At 40.8% G+C, this 18,860-nt stretch overlaps 1 non-coding gene across 1 annotated transcript; it reads left to right on the top strand.

Moving 5' to 3' along the window:
* The first annotated feature begins 3,840 nt into the window (after positions 1–3,840).
* trnas-aga (transfer RNA serine (anticodon AGA)) lies at positions 3,841–3,923 on the top strand. Its single transcript has one exon. It is a non-coding gene; the product is annotated as a tRNA-Ser (tRNA).
* The last annotated feature ends 14,937 nt before the right edge of the window (positions 3,924–18,860 follow it).

Below are 18,860 nucleotides of genomic sequence, written 5' to 3'. Positions count from 1 at the left end.
ATTCAGATTGCTGCATGTGTGTGCGTGTGTGTGTGTTACTGTATTTGACCCGCTGACATTGTGAATGGTGAGCCTGCTGCGCTCTGCTTATTCAGGCTGCAGCTTCAGACTGTGTGTGGGATTACAAGGAGTGTGTGTGTGCGTGCGCGATGTCTGGGCCTCAGACATCACACACAACGCGCATATGATAACACAGTAGTGGTTATTTTAACACAGGGGTGTGTGTTTCAGCTCCCTAAAGCAGATGAGTCCAGGTGGAACAGCAAGATGAGGAGACGCTTGAGCGTGTGTTGGTGTGTGTGTTTATACCTTTAACATCTCCACAATGCGGAGAATGCGGGTTGTGTGATCCCGGGCACAGTTGTCGGCCATTAGGAGGCCAGTGCGGCCGTCGGAAGATTTACACGCCGGCCCTTTAAGACCCTTTGAGGCGGCGGCGGCGGCGGCGCACAGGAAAAGTCGAGAGAGCGACGACGACCGTCACCATCTAAATATTTAACGTTCGTTCAAGGAGGCTTTCAAAATAAACCTCCCACGGATCTCCCAGCAAAATAAAAGCACACTTAAAGGTCAGTTTATTAAGGAAACGGCAATTTTACTTCAGATGGAGCGAGTATACAAATATTTATGCACAAAGGAGTCACTTTTTTGCCGACTATTTAAATATGCGAAAGTGGAAAAGTAATAGAGGTCGGATACAAAAATAGTTGATATCTACGTGTGGGAGCCAAAGAAAGGAGGAAACAAAGTTGGTGCTTTGTTTAATGGTTAGAAAACAAATTTCAGCCTCACTTTTTTGATTTTGGTCAAGAATATATGAGACGATATCCTGCACCATAAAAATGATACAAGATGATACAATATGATAGAAGTCATTAACATGCACCATAAAGGTGATACAAGACAGATTCAGGTTGATACCCTGCACCATAAAGATGATACAAAATGATACAAGTCAATATCCTGCACCATAAAGATGATACAGGTTGATACAATATGATAGAAGTCATTAACATGCACCATAAAGGTGATACAAGACAGATTCAGGTTGATACCCTGCACCATAAAGATGATACAAAATGATACAAGTCAATATCATGCACCATAAAGGTGATACAAGACAATAAAAAATGATACAGGACAGGTTGATACCCTGCACTATAAAGATGATACAGGTTGATATCCTACACATTAAAGATGATTTTTTTTTTAAATGACACAAATAGATACCTGTACCATAACGATTATACAAGACGATAAAAAATGATACAAGTTGATATCCTTCACCATAGAGATGACATAAGATGATACAAGTTGATATGTTGCACCGTAAAGATGATATATGACGATACTAGATGATCCAATCAATATACTGCACCATAAAGATGATACAAGACGATACAAGATGATACAGGTTCATGCTTAGTAACATAAAAATGCTACAAAATAATGCAAGTAGATGCACTGCACCAATAAGATGATACGATATGATACTAGATGATCCAAGGTAAAATACTGCACCATAAAGATGATACAAGATGATACAAGACGATACAGGTTCATGCCCTGCAACATAAAAATGTTTTTTTTTTTTAAATAATGCAAGTAGATGCACTGCACCAATAAGATGATACAAGAAGATACAAGTCAATATCCTGCACCATAAAGATGATACAAGAAGATACAAGTCAATATCCTGCACCATAAAGATGAAACAAGACGATTCAAGATGATACAAGTTAATACCCTTCACCATAATGATGATACAAGATGATACAAAAAGATACAAGTCAATATCTTGCACCAAAATGATGATACAAGATGATACAAGATGATACCGGTGATGCTGTGCAACATAAAAATGATTAACAAAAATAATGCAAGTAGATGCACTGCACCAAAGAGATGATACGAGATGATACAAGATGATACAAGATGATACAAGATGATACAAGTCAATATCCTGCAGCATAAAGATGAAACAAAACAATTCAAGATGATACAAGTACAGTATATACCATTCACCATAAAGAGGATGATACAAGATAATACAATATGATACAGGTTGATACCACACACCACAAAGATGATACAAGACATAAATATTGCAGCCTCAAGCCGATACATGACAAAAAAAGGCGATACATGGCAACTGCAAGTCGATACGACTCAATACAAGACGATACAAGCCAATAGGGCAATTCCGTGTGAGAGTCACCGACGAGAAACAAAACAACAACTACAACAACAGCTACTTTTCCTTGGTGGAGGTCTAGACTCCACTTTCTTGGTCACGTTGATTGTTTACACGCATTCTTGGCAATAAAGCCGATTGGGCCATGATGAGTGTGTCATGTGACCCTCTGTGTTTCTGTCGGCCCACCCGGCCATGTGTGCGTGCGTGGCAGGACAGTCGCCGTGTTTGTCCTGCAGCAACTGTTGCCGCCGTTGTTTTTCCAGTCAGCCAACCCGGAATGGACAACAAAATGGTGACGGGTCACATGTTGGAAATAAAAGTGGAAGCTTCAGACAAAACCGCAGAGGAAGAGACTAATCAGTGTGAGCTGTCAATCAAAGCGTGTTTGGACACAGACGCCACCGTCGGCCCACCCAGCGAGTTGACAGACACATCAAAAGTTTGGAGATACTTTACGCGCTGTTTGGAAGTCGTTTAGAAGGCTTCGAGTTGAGGAAAAGTGAAATGTGAAACAAAACGCTTCATTTTCTCTCAAGTAGAGAAAGCAGCAGGAAGTCGATACCGGTCAATATGTGATGATACAGGACGATACGAGCCACCAAGATGATGCAAGGTGTTACAAGACAACAGCGGACAAAAGACATTCAGGTGGTGATTTTCTCCAGACTGGACAAAATTGTAGTAAGTAAGTAGAATGCATTTTTTTTTTTATAGGTCAAATAGAATCTAAACTATTCTAGAGCGCTACCACTAATGGCCACCTGGTGCTGCAAATGAGCCAACAGCATACTTATTTAGCATGAAAACAAAAAGTTGATAAATCAATATCAATCTGATAAAAGTTGATACCGGACATTGCAAGATGATACGAGATGATATACAGCACCACTAAGTCGATGATACAAGACGAGTCCATTTGTAGCATTATTGCATTAAGACGATACCGGACAAACTACAACAGCAGATCATATCAAACAGTAACAAAATGATAAATATCATACAAGACAATATAGAGTACGTATAAAGATATGCAGTTATTGAAAAAGATGAAGCAACATAGTTGCTGACAAAGAGCATGTGGGTTAACAAACACACACACACACACACACACACACACACACACACACACACACAGCGTGTGTGTATCTACGTGTGTGTGTCGTGTCTGCAGATTTACTGCTGGTTTGCCCTTGACAGGGCTGATGCTTGTGAGCAGGTGTGTGTGTGTGCGCGCACGCGTGGGTTTATATCACATCATGGGGACCATTTTCTGGGTTTTTACTATCATTGTGGGGACCATGTGTCCTGGTGGAGACATTTTAGTGGTCCTCATGAGTCCAAACCTCTTTTTGAGGGTCAAAACTTGGTTTTAGAATTTAGGTTTGAATTGGGTTATGGTTGAGGTGAGGGTGAGGAATTGGGGTAGGCAATCATTTTGGATTGTTGGGGTTAAGGTAAGGGTCTAGGAAATGCATTATGTCAATGAGATGTCCCCACTAGACCTGGAAAGCCAACTGTGTGTGTGTATCTCAAGGAGAAAGTTAGCTAGCTAGCGGCTTGTCGCGCTGTCAGCAGGCAAGAAAGTGTGACGGGTCAGAACTCTGGAGCAGGCATGCACAAGAATGGGAGCAAATAGCAACCATGTTGTTGTGGCCGAGCGGTTTAAGGCGATGGATTAGAAATCCATTGGGGTTTCCCCGCGCAGGTTCGAATCCTGCCAACAACGCGAAATCCGTGTTTTAATTTGAGATAACTCTAAATTGCTTATTATGACACAGCAGTATCAAAAAAAGACGGATGGAAGGATGTAGCACCACAAGACAATAAACGATAATAAGAAAAGACGATACAAGACAATATAAAACCAATCAAGACGATATGAGACCATGCAAAACAATCTGACTTAAGGTACGTAGACATTTACACAAACACTCCCCCCTTCCGCTGAATAACTCGCTGCCCTTGCGTATAGGTCACCCTGCCCGTCTGCCAACTTTTGGGCGGAACTCATTGACTGATTACACTTGTAATCAGATTAAAGTAATCTGATTACTGTCAGTACACACACACACACACACACTCATGTACACACACGCATAAACACGGTTTGCATCTTTGTCTTCCATAGCATCTTATGAAACATTTATTTACATTATGTGCCAACAGCACACCAAGACACATGCTAACAATGCTAACTAGCTACTAGGCAACATGCTTTCAGTTGGAACATTTGTGTGAGCTTGTGAACTAAGCATAGTGAGCATATCGGACACATTTTAGCCGTTTTACTTCCCTTACTAGCCAAGTCAGTTTGGGCCCAATAATTAGATGTGTGGCTGATGATCCTGATCGATTATCATGTGGTGTGCGGTGTGTTGAGCTATTTTTACTACAGGCAGGCCAACCATCATAAATAGTATACCTGTTCAGTATTTACAATAAATTCTGTGAATGCTGAAAATCGTGCCGATTTTTAGTCCGATTCACCCCTTACGATCAAGGTCATTGAAGATCCAATTACTAGACGCCAGTGACATTGATCCTGTATGATTATCCTGTGGTGTTCAGTATGTTAAGACTCATTTTCCTCCCCAATTTGCTCGGAAAACATCATTGTTAAACCTGTTCAATATTTACGATAAATCCTTTAAAAAAAATGAAATCCTTACCACAAATTCGATAAACACTAAAAATCGGGCTAATTTTGAGCCAAAAGCCCAATTATCGGATCTCTCTAAAGATGATCCTGAATAATTGTCCCGTGGTGCATAGTGTGATAAGAGTGATTTTTCCTTACTGGATCTGACAGGGAAACAGTCAGAGCTGACAATCGTAAGTGTTAAACCTCTTCAATATTTACGATAAATCCTTAAAAAAAAAAAAACTAAATCCTTACCACAAACTCGGTGAACACTAAAAATCGGGCCAATTTTGAGCCAAAGCCAGCAGAAGACCAATTATCGGATCTCACTTAAAGATGATCCTGAGTAATTGTCCTGTGGTGCGGAGTGTGATAAGAGTGATTTCTCCTTATTGGATCTGACAGGGAAACAGTCAGAGCTGACAATCGTAAGTGTTAAACCTGTTCAATATTTACGATAAATCCTTTAAAAAAAAAAAAAAACTAAATCCTTACCACAAACTCGGTGAACACTAAAAATCGGGCCAATTTTGAGCCAAAGCCAGCAAAAGACCAATTATCGGATCTCACTTAAAGATGATCCTGAATAATTGTCCTGGGGTGCGGAGTGTGATAAGAGTGATTTTTCCTTCCTGGATCTGACAGGGAAACAGTCAGAGCTGACAATCGCAAGTGTTAAACCTGTTCAATATTTACGATAAATCCTTAAAAAAAAAAAAAAACTAAATCCTTACCACAAACTCGGTGAACACTAAAAATCGGGCTAATTTTGAGCCAAAAGCCAGCAAAAGCCCAATTATCGGATCTCACTTAAAGATGATCCTGAATGATTGTCATGTGGTGTGGAGTGTGATAAGAGTGATTTTTCCTTCCTGGATCTGACAGGGAAACAATCAGAGCTGACAATCGTAAGTGTTAAACCTGTTCAATATTTACGATAAATCCTTTAAAAAATAAAAAAAATAAATCCTTGATTATCCTATCATTTTTTTCCTGTCTGATCTACTTGGAAAACTGTCCGAGCTTACTATCGTAAGTGTTGAACATGTTCAATGCAACACTAAATGATGGTCAACACCAAGTTGGGTTGCGCAATGGACGTTTTTTTGGGGTCATTTTCACACACGAGAAGGGCATAAGAACACACATGAACATTTTTTATCGTCGCGTGTAAACTCTCAGATTGACGAAATATGTGGAGCCCATTCAAATAAAAGGTCAAATGATGTTCATGTTGCTCATGAGGGACAAATTGCGTACTTAGTGGTAAGTAAATGATGACATGCACTGCACACCTTCCTCCTCCTCCTCCTCCTCTTCCTCCCCTGGAGCCTCCAGTCTGACTCCGAAGATATGTAAGTGCTGCACTCACCGACACCCGCCATAAATAATATCACACACACTGACCGGGGGTGGCGGTGGGTGCGACAGGACAGGTTAAGATGAAAGCTTCCCGTCTGCTGGCGTCTTATTAGAGAGCTTTTAAAACGTAAACACAGTGCAAACAACTCGCCGCTACCGCATCGCCGTAACCATGGTAACGTCTAATGGCGAGCCATTTTGTGTGCGTGTGTGTGTCTTCTATGAGCAATTACAGGTTTAAAGTGTGTGTGTGTGTGTGTGTGTGTGTGTGTGTGTGTGTGTGCTGAGGTGTGCCGCTGTAGCATTGTTATGCTAACAGGGATTAGCGCTGTGTCCTCCCTGCTGACGCGTGATTGTGAGTGAGCAGAGCCTCAGCGGGGTTGTGTCTACGCCGCCCAGCAGGACCGACTCTCTCGCTCGCTCGCTCGCCGTCTGCGTGTGTGCGCGGGCATGTGCGCTACCTGGCCTGCTGCGTGCGTGTGATACTGACCTAGTGCACGTTCATGTGCGTGTGCGTTTAGGACGACGCTTTCTTGAGCTGCTTACCGAATCGAAGTCAAGTGGATCAAATGATCCAAATCGTTTAGGAAAGTGCTCCGAGTTGTTTATTTTCAAAAGCGGTGAAATATTCACGCCGTGTGCTTTCGTTATTTAGGTTTTGCATGTTTTCAGTTCCAGCATTCAAATGGCCTTGAAAGATCTGTTATGGAAATACATATTTTGATGTTTTAATGCTTGGGGAGGAAGAAAAAAAAAACGCTGCGGAGTTTCCAAAAATGAAGAAAAAGTGTGGTGCGCTATGCAAATGAAGCAGTTCAAAGGCAAACATTTGCATGAAAAACTGAGTGGCTTTGATTATTATTGATCACGTCAAACGTAACGAAGTCATGTGATCAAACAGGAAAGTAAGATGTTGGGGGAGGGGGGGGGGGTCCTTTCTTCTGTGCCCCTTTAACATCATTTAGTCACTTATTTTACTTGCAAATTTTAGTTCTTGTGTGTTTCACAAAAAAAGTCACACTTTTCAACTGTAGACACCTGCACATACACACACACACACACAAATTCACACATGCTCACACGCATGCACCATAACAGGCCCAGGTAACACTCACACACAGCGTTTCTATAATAATATAAATGTTTTATGTTCTTATATATATATATATATATATATATAGATATATATAAAAGAATGACATTATAATATAAAATACATTTAATGTATATAATTCCATATATATAAAATAAACATACTACTACTACCACCACCACTAATAATAATAATAATAGTAATAATGAGGCATATTTATTAAAAAAAAAAAATATATATATATATATATATTTTTTTTTATGCTATCAAATATATTATATGTATTGGGGATGTTCAATACCACTGTTTCCAGACTGATACCAGCACGAGTACTCATCTCCTCAGTCGTCAACAATACCGATACCATATACCGATACCACTAGTATTTTTGATACATAAAATTGTTTTTGTACAGTAGAGGGATATTTTTCTTCAAGATTAAAACAAAAATATTTTCGGGAAGCTTGAGCGCATTAATGATTTTTCAATTCATTTCAATGGAGCCATCATTTGTTCAATTATGGCCAAATATGTTAATTAGGTGCAAACCTAATTAAACTTCACAAGGAGCATGAAAATAACAATTAGACTTTTTGTATTAATCATTTTATTCTATTGTGATACAATTCATTGCTAATTTTCGGTAGCGATAAAAAATAAATTGTGGGTGAGGGGGTGGGGGGGGGTTTAATGGCGTTTCAGTTCAAATCAAGGAAACACTGTACTGACAATGAAGCACATGCAAACTTGCTGTCACTGTACTTCCTCCCGCTCCGAGGTGACGAGTCAAAGTCGGCGGCCCCCGACCGTAGACCCCCGCCCCCCCCGCGCTGGCGGCTGACCTCTAATGATGATGGACGCTGCTGTGGCGGAGAATGGCGTCATTGTTCCAGGTGACATTCCTGACGGTCATTTGGGGCCGCCCCCTCCAGGTCCCATCCAGCCCCCCCCCCCCCCCCTTTCCCCTACCACCGCCTCTTTCCATGACAAAGAAGCGGGTCACCTGACGGCCCGAATTGACCCGCTTCACTCGGCAGCCTCGCAGCTAAAGTAAACAAACTGTTAATTCAGGATAATTCAGCAGAACATACAACACCGCCGTATAAATTCCTGACCTGTAAGCCCCCCCCTCCCATTCCCCGCAGCCCCCTCTTTCCCTTCCCTTTGCTACCTGCATCACACCACGCTAACAAAAGTATTGGGACACTTACAGGAAGGCAAAATCTTTTATAGTTTACTACAAAAAGCAAATGATGAAGTAACATTTTAAGAGGTATCAAAATGAACTGATTAATCATATGATTGACAATTATCTGATTCATCAATCGAATAATCAATATTATAATCAATTAAAAAAAATATTTGATAGTGACAGCCCTACACTAAAGTTAAGTCATATAATTAATGAGTCACATTAGTCACATTAAAAGTCACAATACAGTGGACCGTTGCTACTCGTTGACCCATGAATAATGAAAATGCGCATATAATTGGCGACTATTCAAATGCATTGGATTTTTAAAAAAAAAAAATTATTTTAAGCCCAATGAATTCTTCAAAAAATGCTGATAAATATTCAATATGCATTTCAATATACTATTGAAAATTAACCCATTCACTCCCAGCCATTTTCACTGAAGCAACCCACTTTGCTCCCATTTGTTTTACTGGATTTTGACTGGTTTTGCCAGGCCCACAGAATATTGTGTTCTATTGCTATAAAAACATGGAACCCACCAAAAGAAAGACTAGAGTCTCTTCTTTCATCAGGAAAAAAAAAAGTATATATCTATATGTTTCTGTTTTGCAGGAATTAGCATTAGAATATACGTTTCATCATTATTCAAAAATCCGTTTAGAACTGTGGGTAAATTAGCTTTTTTCAACATGGCCCTGGTTGATCTCTTTTGCTCTGCGGCCACCTGCCGGACGTTTTTGTAATATCTACCATTTCTTCAACCGTTCTCTGCAGTCGAGAGGCTGCATCAAAGCCTTCTGTATGCTCTAACATAAAATAATTAAATAAATCCGTCTTTGGGACACTTAAAACATTTAAATAGAAGTTTTTGGGAGCAAATGAGTTAAGAATGCAATAGCATTTTTTTTTTTCAGCCCACGTATGATGACAGTGGAACCTCAATTTAATGGACCTGGAACCAACGGACTCCGCATTCAACGGACCGAAAAGAGTATCCGCTGTCCAGTCCGCTTGAATTGTCCTTTTGTACGAAACCTTTCGTGTGTGTTTAAGTCGGCTGCAATTCACCAAAGCGCCAGTAAACACCAGCAACATGTTTCCGCCGTCAGCTGCTCTCTTGTCATAAATAAACAGAATTACAGTAGACTAGAGCAGGCTAAAAAGAGCGTCAATGTGGCGGCCATATTGGTAGGGGCAACTGCACCATCAAAAGTCATGGAAAGCATAGCTTAGCTTAGCATTGCTGCAGGCAGACAGCTCAACAGAGCTGCATACCGGGAACAGAAAAGTAAGTTGCTACAAAGTTGGCTTAATAAAATGGCCACTTCATGGACAAGCATCTAACCATGTCGTGATGAATGTGTTTGTAAAAGTCCAGCATGTGTGAAGAAGAAGAATTTGGGAGGCAAGTCTGGCTTCATCAATGGGATCATTCAGGTTCTTATCAGGTGAGTCTTCACCCCCGTGACTCCTTTACCTTCGCCGCTCGCCGCCTCCTGGCCTTTGTCCTCCCGACAATGTGGCCGTCGGGGTGGGGGAGAGGGTGAGGAGGGCTAAATGAGGGTAAGGGAGGGGGCTGTAAAAAAAAAAAGAAAGAAAAATATGGTGTTGATCCCTCATTCTTTACGGTGACGTGCTCCAGGTAAATAGAAGCCTTTTTTCTCCTGCTTTGCTTTGTTGTTGTCGCACAATGAGGAGGTTTGTGTGTGTGTGCCGGTACCTCCAACCCCCACTTGACCATCCCAAAATGTCTGCACAAAGAAATGAGGAAAAAGAAAAAATCCAAGTGTTTAAGACCATAAATCTGCAAATTATTGACTGCCATTTTGATTGTGTTGAGAAAAGAAAGGCGTACGCAAGGATATACGTACCACAAATGGTGGACGCTTAATCGCAACATGCCGTTAGCTAGCTAGCTTTGTCGACATGCTTTCCTCTTTAGAACGCCTCATTGTTGGCCATGAGTGTGCACATGTCACAGAAAGGAGGCAAAATAGTGAAGGAGATGGATTTTTTCTTTCTTTTTTTTCAAAGTCTAACTTGACACTCAATGTGCAACCGGTGGTTCAGGCAAGCGTGGCTGCTTTAGAGCGCCCCGTTGTCACGATGCCAAATGGAGGTTGTATTTTTCATCTCACACAAATAGTTATGTGTATTTGTAAGAAAGATACTACAGCCGTAACTGTAGTCCTACTTTGAAACCCTACCCCTATTTTGACACAGCAATATGCTGAAACCCTATTTTCATTCCCTAACCCTATTTTGAAACCCTCCTTTAACTTGTTCATTTTTTCATTTTTTAATAATCTTTTCTTTATGAAGGGATTATTTTAAAAAAAAAAAAGTAATTTTTTTTTAAGAAAATATTAAAAAATATATAAATATATTTTTTTAAATAGAAAAGATTATTGGAAATGAAAACAATAAAAATAAAAAAATTAATTAAAGAAAAGATGATTACAAATTACAAAGAACAATTGAAATAATTAAAAAAATAATTGTAATAATTTTAAAAGAAAAGATTAAAAATAAAAAGTAAAGAAAAGATTATCAAAAATAAAATAAATAAATAAAATATTTTGTTAAATAGAATTATTAAATTTTTTAAATAATATAAATTTTTTTAAATAGAAAAGATAATTAAAAATTAGCGGCGCCAGGCGATTTAAATTTGTAATCTTAAATAATTGCATGATTTCACTAGTTAACTCACAATTAATCACAAATTTTATATCTGTTCAAAATGTACAATAAAAAAAATCTAGGTTTTCATACTTTTGTTAACAAAAGTGGAAAACAATGTAAAACTAATCAAAATAGTTAAAATTAATTTTGACGTCTATAACCGTCAATGGCAGTGAATGAGTTAAATATGATTAGGAAATTTGATGAATGTGACTGAGAATTTTGTATCAAGTTGGACCTCCTCCCACGGTCTTAACGGTTACCTGGGGAGGTTCACAGTTGTCGGAGCCCCAGGGGAGAGCCAGGACTCCCCCTGAGTGAGGCTGACGGGGGGGGATGAATGGGGACGAGTACCTGCAATCCCCCCTCCTCCTCAGTGGAGCACATGACAGAGTGGAAGGTGAGGACAGAAATCTTTTGTCCCGCAATGTGCGCCGACTGAACGCAACTTGCTTATTTTTGCAGATCTTCCCCTTCACTTTGCCTGTTGGGTTCGAACAGTGGTCTTTAACCACTGGTCTGTAGCCCAGTGCGGGCATACGGGCAAACTGGTGCCAGGATCGTACAGATACTGGATATTAAAAAAAAAAAATGTTGCAGAACACATAATTAACAAAAACTCCGTGTCGCAATCAAAGTGTTAAACTCAGGTGTGTGCGCGTGCGTGTGTGTGTGCGCGCGTGTGTGTGTGAAAGGGAAAGGCTCCATTAAAGCTCACCTGTTCTGACCCCTGCAGGTACCTTGGCTTCTTTTCATTCATTCACTCTTTTCGCTCCTCTTTTCTTCCCTCCGTCAGCGTCCCGGGGGCGACGCTTTGAACTCAACAGCCTTGTGTGTCTTTGTGTGTGTGAGTGAGTGAGAGAGAGAGTAAAGGTTTGTCATATATTTGGCCTCAGGTGTCGGCCCGCCATTGTTCTTGCTTAATTAAACTGGCATGGAAGTAAAGGCCTCTTTAGTGTGCGTGCGTGTGTGTATTTGTGCGACATACCTGCCAGCAATTCAGATCTTATCTCAGCTTTTGTCAAAGGACTTATTTGTGTGACTGTGTGTGTGTGTGTGTGTGTCCGGCATTTAACTTTATTTCCTACTGTATATAACAATCATCCCCCTTTTCCCTCACTCACTCTCTCTCACACACACACAAAAACACACACACATTCTGTAAAAGCTAGCCTTGCTCTATTTAATTAACCATCATCAATAAATAATAATAAAAAAAAAAATCGAATTTAAAATGAGAGAAAATCGCTAATCTTGTTATCCACAACTCCACGATCCACAACTCAAGAAGACAAAGACAAGCACTCATAGAAAGGCAGAGGAGAGGAACAGGAACCAAGAATTACAGAAGTCAAGGGCCAGGAGTAAAAGACAAGAATTAAGAAAAAACAAATAAAGAATGAAGAAGTCGTGTATCCATTTTAGCCGTCTAGAAAGTGACTCAGTGACAACAACACATTGGTCTGATTCACCAGGAATTCCCCTCAATAAATCAGCATAGCACAGCATAGTATGATATGCTATATCATTTTATATTACAGTATATTATAGTGCACGGTATCAGTGTATGACACACACAAACACACGCACACACGCACACACACTCAGGTCGATCCAATCCACTCCAACTCTGCGTTTGTTTACGTAGCCGCTGTGCGCAAACAGCTAGCATTAGCATTAATGAGCGGCGGGACAAAGGAAGCCGACGGGCCTCCGTTAGCGTTTGCTCAAACTTCCTTTCAAGCCTCACGCCTCAAAGTCAACGTTATTAGCATCATTAGCAACAGCCATTTAGCAGCCGACTTTCATGTTTTTGAACACCTTTAACAAACTCTTGACTTCATTTAGTGGCCATTGTTGTGTATTTTTTCCAAAAACAGGTTTTTGAGCAGCCACTTTTTTTCTTTCTTTTTTTTTTTTAACAGTTAAGGTTTGGACTATATTTAGCAACCATTTTTGTTGTTTTTTAGAGACATTAAAGTTTTTCATACAGCTGTAAGTTTGACTTCATTTAGCAACTGTAATTGTTTTGTTTTTTTTAAAAATGTAAAGACTTTTGACTACATTTGGCAGCCATTGTTACTATTTATAATTACATTAAAGCTTTATACTTTGTTTAGCATTTGGAATTTGCTTTTATTACAGATTCAATTTTACATTCAAATATTGTTTTTTTTTCCTTCCCGAAAATCTAAATTGCATTGAAGAAAGTCTTCCTAACTGCTTACAATACTGTAAATGGCTAAATAGGCATTCAAGGGTTAGCGTTAGCCTGCTAAATGTTCTCCTCTTAGCATTTCATAACAATAACAAGTGATAATCAGTCACAGATGTTTTGTTTTAGAACAAACTGTTGTTGTTCAATGTGGTTAATGTGTCTTTTTTAACACAATGGTACTAAAAAATTCTGACATTACATTTTGTTATTGCCTAGACAGACGGCCAGCGTCTTTGAGAGCAGATTACACTTTGAGGGTCTTTTGTCAGGGGTCGGGGCTGCCGATCAAGCTAATTAATCCAGTCTGCGCTATCTAGACTAGGATTACAAATGCAGGGAGCAGAACAAGCACAACACGCCTTGTTTGTTGGGCTCTTTTAAGCTGCTCAAACGGCGCGAAAGGACAAACGAGACAAGATTGACCGCAGCCCAAAATCCGTCGGGTGCGACATGGTGGCGTTTAACGTAAGCAGACGACTAGCTACTCCTAGCTAATCTTTTTGTTGCAATGACAACGGCCTCCCTTAGACAACAAACGCTTGAAAAAGCTATATGAGTGTTGCCAACTTGTTAACATCCGCAATTACTTTTATCCTGCTTGAACTCTTGTACAATGCTGCCAAGCTACTTTATGTGACAAAACAAATGCTAAGTAGTGGTAACTTCTGTTTTCTAATTATGTCATTAGAATGTTCTGGGAGTTTAGCTACATTTTTTGCTAACATTAACTACATGATGTTAGCTTTAAATGCTTCAGGCACAGCCGGTTTGTTGTCATTTCAACCTAACGTTAGCCACAGCCGACCTTTACCGTAGCTGCCATTTCCTAACATTGTCACCTGCATTGTCACATTTAACATAATTGCTAATGTTAGCAACAGTTGCTTCTTAACTTTAGATCACTTAGCTACATTTGTCGTCAAAATGAGCTACACTGTTGTGACATAGCATTATCCATGAATATTCCCGTTTGCTGCTAATGTTTGCAACAACACTCACTGGAAGATCATAGCTGTATAGCTTTTTAACATAAATAACGGAAAGTTGGTTCAGAACTTCAGCCATTTGTCACTCACATAAAATACACTTGCTAGACGGGGATTACTTGAAATACTTTCAAATATTGGCCACTGAAAGTTACATACAGTATGTATAATTTAACTTAGCATTAACGCTATGATGTAAGCTACTGTTGCTAAGCGTGCACCACAATGGGTGTTTAGTGTTAGCTAGCTACCAGTTTAGCTTATTATTCCATGCAATAAAACATGTGACGTTAGGACTTGCTTCATCTGTTCCAGCTGGTTTGCTAGTGATTTCATTGATCCACTGCTGCTAATGATTGACCTCATGAAGCTCTTCTAGCCCGCATACTAAGTGGCTAATGGTGCTAACGCATTGTGTGAGAGTGACACGCTCCATTTTCAGTTTCCACTTTGCAATGTTTCAAACAAAAACGCGCCGTTTGACTCGCAAATGAGAAAACAAATGCACACCAAAATTTGACTTTCAGTACTGAATTCAGACTTACTCAGCAAAAGTTGATCTTGTTTCTGCAGGTGCTTCCTGTGAGCATAATTCACACGTGTTGAATAGCCAATAGTATATTGATGATTTGTGATCAAATATGAAATTTACCAAAATGGGACATAGGTTTAATTTATTATGATTTTTTTTAAAAAAAACATTTTTTTTTAGAAAAAAAAAAATTAACATATTGTTTCATTGGATACACAAATAGAACCTTTAATTAACACGTTTTAAGAAGAAAAAAAAACCACATCATCAATGCAACAAATTACAGCAGAGAGTTTAAATGACCATTAAGGAATGCACAAACACACAGTGAGTGGCATGCTCACTGCCACCCCACCTAACCCCCCGCGAGGTGGCTGCAGGCCAGATTTGAAAGGGATTTGTTTGACCTGAGGAGGTGTTGGCAGGGGGCCCGTGTGTGCGTGGTCATGTGTGTATGTGTGTGTGTAATGCTTAGACAGACAGTAAAACATATGTCGCTGGCCGGGAGGGGTTATGCGGCGTATGTTGCGCTCTCTCTGGAAAGTCTTCCAACCCACTGCTGCTTTACGGCCGGCCAGAGGCACGGCGCCAATATGGAAGAGGAGGAGGACCCTCGAGGACCCCCGAAGAGGCGCGTAAATTCTCGCCGCTGCCAGGCGGAAAAGACGGCGGGAGGCGTCCACCCTTCGGCCGCGGCCGTCTGCCAGCCTGTCTCACATTCCAATGTTACGCTCTCAAGAGAGTAGTTGAATTTTGAGGAGAAAAGTGTGCTACATCCTGGACTGGTTGCCAGCCAATCACAGGACAATTTGGTCTTCAATGAAGCTAACATGCTAACATGCTGCCAAGAGATTTTTCACTGATTGAAATGATGGACAGAATCATCGCTTCATCCAGAACCTACATTTGTCACTTTTAGCCAACAAAAAATGGATTTAAAGAGTATGCATCAAAAACAGAAACTGCCACCGTCAGACCACAGTTGTTTGCTACGTTGCGATTGGCTAGATTGTATTCATGGGTGTGGCTTAGTGCAACAATGACGAAAACAATCTGCTGTGTTTTTACGCTCTTTACTGCTCGACTAGCTCTGTAACATCCATGGTGAATTGCAACAGCTTGGCCCCCCCCAGGGTGGATTTCGGGGCAGTCAATGGGGGGTACACAGACACGCGCACATGACACACACACACACATACACACACAGCCCTGGAATTCCTAACCTGCACTCATACTCAGAAAGTGCCAGCAGGTTTGCTCTCTTCCACCTTGCATGAACCTGCCAGCCAAACTGAGTGGGCGGTTCCTGACATTTCCAAATATGGCATGGTGTCATCCTCTCCTGATGTGTTTACTTCAGTGACTCAAGTACACGTGAGATCGCCGTCGTCTACCTGACTACTGACTCAAACAACAGGTTGGGGTGGATGACTGGGATGGGGGGGGGTTTCCCGGGGCGGGCGGGGGGCGGGATTTTGGGGTGGTTTGGTGGGTTCCCGTCAGTTTACGACATCAAAGAGAGAAGACTAACCGTGGTGGGCGTGGCCCGGTGGCTCCAGCGGCTTGACGTCGCCGGCAGGAAAAGCCTGTCTCCGGCCCGTTAATGATGGCCTTGCCGCCAAACCAGCTAACAGTCACCGTCAAGTCGTAACTGTGAGGGAACATTACGCATATCAGCTGGCATGTTAACGCGCAACTATAGCGTGCGTAATTTTGTGTATGAGTGTGGGGGTGTGTATGATTTGTAATAGAGCTGCCACCTACAGAAGGTCACACATAAACACACGCAGACACTTAAAACAAGTTGCTGTTGCGCTGCCAACCTGTTAGCATTTGCAAGGATGACAGATACGGAGCTACACTAAATAAAACTGTGTGTGTGTGTGTGTGTTCTGGGTCTTGATTAGGCTTCTGATCATGCCCCAAACTCAGCTGAGCCCTGCATTAAATCATACACACACATGCACACTGATTAGTCTCATCTGACAGTTGCTAATCAAGTCTAAATAATGAGCAAAGTGCATGTGTGCGTGTGTATGTCCATCAGCACCCCTTTGGGAAATCTGGCCTCTCTCGCTCTCCCCTTGATGTCTTCATTTATTGCTCGCCCACAGCGCCTGACTTTCTCTCCTCCTTTCTTCTCTTCTTCCTTAACCCCCCCCCCAAAGATAGACGTGTAAAAGCAAGACTAGAAAGATTCCCGCAGATATTTTAAATGGCCCTGTTAACTGTTGCAAGTCCGAATACCAATATTTGTGAAGGTCTGATTTCAGGTTCTGCTCACCTTGTAGAACTATTCTTAACTTTGATAAAAAAAAAAATAAAATAAAAAAAGGAGTGTCTAGTTTGAAACGACTGTTGCTAACAGATTGTATGCAAACATTGTAGCAAAATAGCATCGGTAGTAGGGGGGGGGGGTGATATGTAGGCACACAGAGTTTGATATGTATTTATGTTGTGCCATATAGTCAGGTACCATTGTGAAAGAGAGCAGCTCCAATATTAGCATGCTAACAGTTACTGAGCTAACATTTAGCAAGCTAATCTCTGAGCTCTTATGCTAACATATAGCAGAGCGGTAACCTCAATACAGAAAGCATTTTATGTTGTGCCTTGTTATCAGGTAGCTACTTTTATTTTATGCGAATCGCTCAATTGCTAACATTTGACACACAGTCAGTGTGTAAATGTTAGCTCGGTAACTCTTAGCATGCTAATATTGGAGGTGCTCTCTTTCACACTAGTGCTAGAGCAATTCCATGCTAATATCTACCATTCTATTACTACAATGAAAAACATTCCACAAGCAATAATACGTTTTTAGATGTTTTTCAAATGCTAATATTAGCATTGATTGCCGTGGTTTTAGAAGCAATGAACATTTAAACTCACACGTTGTAGTATCAGATGTGTACAGAGAAACAATGCAAAAAATTATTTATGATACAGAATCTTTCTGAGTCTCTTCAAGTAGTGCTACAAGACGTAGTGTTCTTCTTCATTTGTATCTGCGTGACTGTATTATATCGCCCCCGGTGGCCAAGGTGGGAAGACCAGAACGAGCAGCTCAAATCAATTGCAGGATTTTTTTTCCCGACTTCCAAGGCAGATTTTTGGTTCAAATTTGAAATGACCTGACATTGGAGGTCAGTTACACTTTCAAAGCAGGTTGATAGTTAAATCCCTAAAAATAAACAAAAAAATAAACGTCCTTGAGCAAAAAACAACAACTACAAAAAACACACAAGCGCAGCGATCCATCAACCTGTAAGCATGAGGCCATGTTGGATAACAGCGCTTTGTAATTTAGCAACAAGGAAGTAGAGTGTGTGCGTGTGTGTATTCGTGTGTATGTGTGTGTGTGTGGCTCTGGTTAACCTTGGCAGGTTTCATTAGTGGCCCAAGGCCGCTGGCAACAGGGCCCAGGATGAATTAGGAGGCTGGGGGCCACAAATTTATCCTGGACAAGGCCTTCTCTGATTAAACCTGCCGGACACACACGCACGCACACACACTTGTACACGTTTTTGTGAGGACCTTTAGTGACAGGAAGCGACTTCATCAGCGTTAGATAACAGCATGTGACTGAACCTGATTCCAAAAGTGACGACTCGGTGATATCTCACTGCTTTTTATAAATACAGTATAAAGCTAAAAATAAATAACAGCTATAAATAGTCACTCGCTGCTGTTTTTTTTCCTGTGCGTTTAAAGGACGAACCAAGGGCAGCGTTGGTTCACGAGGTTCATCCCCTGATCCCCTTTGAGCCTCCAACCCCCGCCTCACAACTCTTAAGACCCCTACGATCTTCTTTTGCAAACTTCAGTATGACCTGGAACCTTTTGAGGCTAGTCAACTAGTCTTTGGAAAATTGGGTGAACTAAGAAAAAAACTTTTAAAAAAAATTATAAAACACGTGTGAAACTGTATGAAATAAAAATGCCTCA

Source organism: Vanacampus margaritifer, chromosome 9 (genome assembly GCF_051991255.1).
Source record: "Vanacampus margaritifer isolate UIUO_Vmar chromosome 9, RoL_Vmar_1.0, whole genome shotgun sequence".
Classification (NCBI taxonomy): domain Eukaryota; kingdom Metazoa; phylum Chordata; class Actinopteri; order Syngnathiformes; family Syngnathidae; genus Vanacampus; species Vanacampus margaritifer.
Note: the sequence above shows the minus strand (reverse complement) of the source record. Positions and strands in the feature narration are given on the sequence as shown.